The sequence below is a fragment of the Triticum dicoccoides genome, chromosome 7B (genome assembly GCF_002162155.2).
Source record: "Triticum dicoccoides isolate Atlit2015 ecotype Zavitan chromosome 7B, WEW_v2.0, whole genome shotgun sequence".
In the NCBI taxonomy this organism is placed as follows: Eukaryota; Viridiplantae; Streptophyta; class Magnoliopsida; order Poales; family Poaceae; genus Triticum; species Triticum dicoccoides.
The window spans coordinates 78,981,931-78,987,145 of NC_041393.1; positions in this window are offsets into that span (position 1 = coordinate 78,981,931).

The window sequence follows — 5,215 nt, forward strand, 5'->3', positions numbered from 1 at the left end:
AACCCACCATGGCTACAACGTCCTCAGGATGCTAGGAAGTGGCGGAGTCATCACGGTGCCCTGCGAAGAGAAAGACGTAGTGTGCTCCCTGGAGCAAGCCTTTCAGGCCGCGTCACTAGAATACCCGGATCGCGGAAGCAGGAGGCTTCCCGAGGCTGCCCCCAAGAAGAAGAGGACATCGACCGGCCCGGCCCCTCAGGAGGCAGGTCCCTCAGGGCCCGCGTCTGCTCAGGGGGAACCTCCTTCCATCGCATAGGTAAGCGCGCCCGGCGCCCTCCTCAGGCAGGGCTCGGGGGCTCTCCCCTGGAGGGCCGTCGACCTCGCCAAGGTCACGAGGGAGGCGCTTGGGCACCACGTGGAGGCGTGTTTCAAAGCACGTTTCCATCAAGAAGGAGCAAGGCAAGGAGAGCTAAACCCTCAGGAGTTCGTCAGCAAGGCCATTCAGGAGCTACAGGAGTCAAGGGTCATGAGAGGCAGCCGCCGCTTACCCGTTGTGGCCCCCCATCCAGGCGAGGATGGTGGGTTGCGCGTCTGCATCGACATACCAGGGCTCAACCAAGCCGCGTCTCAGGAGCGCCTCTGGCCTTCGCGAGTGGGACGCTGCGAGGTTCCGCCTCACAGCTACGTTCGCATGCCTTATGGCTCGCCGAACGCGGCTACTGCGTACCAGCGCCTCATGAGGGTCATCCTGGAGGCTCAAGAGGTCAGGCATTCCGCAACCCTGGTGGAGATGGGGACGCTCCGCGAGGAGCCACCAACGCCTCAGGAGCCTCCCGAGACCCCAGGGCCTGGGGGCTCGTGAGGATCTGCTCCCGCAGCCCACCGAGTCTGCTGCATCAACATCCCTTCGTCTTCAGCATCATCAGGTGACATCTTTCAAGTTTCATTTCCAGCTGGGAGCTGTTGGGGAACGTTGCAGAAAATTAAAATTTTTCCTACGGTTTCACCAAGATCCATCTATGAGTTCATCTAAGCAACGAGTCAAGGGAGAGAGTTTGCATCTACATACCACTTGTAGATCACGAGCGGAAGCTAGCCAAGGGGATGGTGATGATGGAGTCGTACTCGAACGTGATTCGGATCACCGATGTCCAAGTGCTGAACGGACAGCACCTCCGCGTTCAACACACGTACGGGACGGGAGACGTCTCCTCCTTCTTGATCCAGCAAGGGGGAAGGAGAGGTTGAGGAAGATTGCTCCAACGGCAGCACGACGACGTGGTGTAGTTGGTGCAGCAGTACTCCGACAGGGCTTCGCCAAGCATATACGGAGGAGGAGAGGTGTTGGGGAGGAGAGGGGCTGCGCCTTGGCTTGTGTTAAGCTCCCATGCGCCTCCCCACTATATATAGGGGTGGAGGGGCTGGTTTCTTGCCCTCCAAGTCCATTGGGGCGTTGGCCAAGTTGGGAGGAAAGAAATCCCATCATTTCCTTCCCCACCGATTGTTATCCCCCCTTTTTAGGGATCTTGATCTTATCCCTTCGGGATATGATCTTATTCCTTCTAAGGGGGGATCTTGGTGCGCCTTGACCAGGGGTGTGGGGCCTTTCCCCCACTACTCACGTTCATGTGGGTCCCCCCATGCAGGTGGGCCCCACTCCGGAACCTTCTAGAACCTTCCCGGTACAATACCGAAAAATCCCGAACATTTTCCGGTGGCCAAAATAGGACTTCCCATATATAAATCTTTACCTCCGGACCATTCCGGAACTCCTCGTGACGTCCAGGATCTCATCCGGGACTCCGAACAACATTCGGTAACCACATACAAACTTCCTTTATAACCCTAGCGTCATCGAACCTTAAGTGTGTAGACCCTACGGGTTCGGGAGACATGTAGACATGACCGAGACGTTCTCCGGTCAATAACCAACAGCGGGATCTGGATACCCATGTTGGCTCCCACATGCTTCTCGATGTTGTCATCGGATGAACCACGATGTCGAGGATTCGATCAAACCTTGTATACAATTCCCTTTGTCAATCGGTACGTTACTTGCCCGAGACTCGATCGTCGGTATCCCAATACCTTGTTCAGTCTCGTTACCGGCAAGTCACTTTACTCGTACCGTAATGCATGATCTCGTGGCCAACACTTTGGTCACCTTGAGCTCATTATGATGATGCATTACCGAGTGGGCCCAGAGATACCTCTCCGTCATACGGAGTGACAAATCCCAGTCTCGATCCGTGTCAACCCAACAGCTACTTTCGGAGATACCTGTAATGCACCTTTATAGTCACCCAGTTACGTTGTGACGTTTGATACACCCAAGGCACTCCTACGGTATCGGGGAGTTACACGATCTCATGGTCTAAGGAAGAGATACTTGACATTGGCAAAGCTCTAGCAAACGAACTAAACGACCTTTGTGCTATGCTTAGGATTGGGTCTTGTCCATCACATCATTCTCCTAATGACGTGATCCCGTTATCAACGACATCCAATGTCCATAGCCAGGAAATCATGACTATCTGTTGATCACAACGAGCTAGTCAACTAGAGGCTCACGAGGGACATATTGAGGTCTATGTATTCACACGTGTATTACGATTTCCGGATAATACAGTTATAGCATGAATAAAAGACAATTATCATGAACAATGAAATATAATAATACTTTTATTATTGCCTCTAGGGCATATTTCCAACAGTCTCCCACTTGCACTAGAGTCACCAATCTAGTTACATTGTGATGAATCAAACACCCATAGAGTTCTGGTGTTGCTCATGTTTAGCTCGCGAGAGAGGTTTAGTCAACGGATCTGCGACATTCAGATCCGTATGTACTTTGCAAATTTCTATGTCTCCATCTTGAACATTTTCACGGATGGAGTTGAAACGACGCTTGATGTGCCTGGTCTTCTTGTGAAACCTGGGCTCCTTGGCAAGGGCAATAGTGTGACGCCCCCGATTCAATCGTACACTAATCATACACGCAAAGGTGTACGATCAAGATCAGGGACTCACGGGAAGATATCACAACACAACTCTACAAATAAAATAAGTCATACAAGCATCATAATACAAGCCAGGGGCCTCGAGGGCTCGAATACAAGTGCTCGATCATAGACGAGTCAGCGGAAGCAACAATATCTGAGTACAGACATAAGTTAAACAAGTTGCCATAAGATGGCTAGCACAAACTGGGATACAGATCGAAAGAGGCGCAGGCCTCCTGCCTGGGATCCTCCTAACTACTCTTGGTCGTCGTCAACGGGCTGCACGTAGTAGTAGGCACCTCCAGTGTGGTAGTCGTCGTCGACGGTGGCGTCTGGCTCCAGGGCTCCAGCATCTGGTTGCGACAACCAGGTAGAAGGGAAAAGGGAAAAGAGGGAGAAAAGCAACCGTGAGTACTCATCCAAAGTACTCGCAAGCAAGGAGCTACACTACATATGCATGGGTATATGTGTAAGGAGGCCATATCGGTGGACTGAACTGCAGAATGCCAGAATAAGAGGGGGATAGCTAATCCTGTCGAAGACTACGCTTCTGGCAGCCTCCGTCTTGCAGCATATAGAAGAGAGTAGATTGTAGTCCTCCAAGTAGCATCTCCAAGTAGCATCTCCAAGCAGCATCGCATAGCATAATCCTACCTGGCGATCCTCTCCTCGTCGCCCTGTAGAAAAGCGATCACCGGGTTGTCTGTGGAACTTGGAAGGGTGTGTTTTATTAAGTATCCAGTTCTAGTTGTCATAAGGTCAAGGTACAACTCCAAGTCGTCCTGTTACCGAAGATCACGGCTATTCGAATAGATTAACTTCCCTGCAGGGGTGCACCACATAACCCAACACGCTCGATCCCATTTGGCCGGACACACTTTCCTGGGTCATGCCCGGCCTCGGAAGATCAACACGTCGCAGCCCCACCTAGGCACAACAGAGAGGTCAGCACGCCGGTCTAAATCCTATGCGCACAGGGGTCTGGGCCCATCGCCCATTGCACACCTGCACGTTGCGTACGCGGCCGGTGAGCAGACCTAGCAACCTCCATTACAAAGGAAGTTGCGTTAACGCAGTCCAACCCGGCGCGCGCCACTCAGTCGCTGACGTCAAGAAGGCTTCGGCTGATACCACGACGCCGGGATACCCATAACTAGTCCCGCGTAGATGGTTAGTGCGTATAGGCCAGTAGCCAGACTCAGATCAAATACCAAGATCTCGTTAAGCGTGTTAAGTATCCGCGAATGCCGAACAAGGCCAGGCCCACCTGTCTCCTAGGTGGTCTCAACCTGCCCTGTCGCTCCGCCACCAAGTAACAGTCAGGGGCCGTCGGGAACCCAGGCCCACCTCTACCGGGATGGAGCCACTTGCCCCTTCAGCCCCCAACTCCGAACAGTATCACAGGTAATGTAACAGTGTAAAGTATATAGTATATGCCTGTGATCACCTCCCGAAGTGATCAAAACCCAGTAGTATAGCATGGCAGACGGACAAGAGTGTAGGGCCACCGATGGAACACTAGCATCCTATACTAAGCATTTAGGATTACGGGTAAGGTATCAATGACTGTAGCAGCAATGACAGGCTATGCATCAGAATAGGATTAACGGAAAGCAGTAACATGCTACACTACTCTAATGCAAGCAGTATAGAGAAGAGTAGGCGATATCTGGTGATCAAAGGGGGGGCTTGCCTGGTTGCTCTGGCAAGAGAGAGGGGTCGTCAACACCGTAGTCGAATTGGGCAGCAGCAGCGTCGGTCTCGTAGTCTACCGGAGAGAAGAGGGGGGGAGAAACAGTAAATACATAGCAATCAAGTGCATAACAGGACAACAAGCAGAGCTAGACGTGTTCTAACTCGGTAGTAGGTGATACCGACGAAGGGGGAAAGCATCCGGGAAAATATTCCCGGTGTTTCGTGTTTTCGGACAGATGAAACGGAGGGGGAAAGTTGCGTGTTTGATATGTTAGGGGTGTGTGGTGGACGAACGGGCTGCGTATCCGGAATCGTCTCGTCGTTCTGAGCAACTTTCATGTTGAAAATATTTTAATCCGAGTTACGGATTAAAAGATATGATTTTCTCAGATTTTATTAATTTCTGGAATTTAATTAATTAATTAATTAATTCAAAAAATGGATTTATGACGTCAGCATGATGTCATGCTGACGTCAGCAGTCAACAGAGTTGACTTGGTCAACCTGACATGTGGGTCCAGGGGGACCCACCTGTCATCCTCTAATTAGGTTAATTAGGGTTTAGGTTAATCTAATTA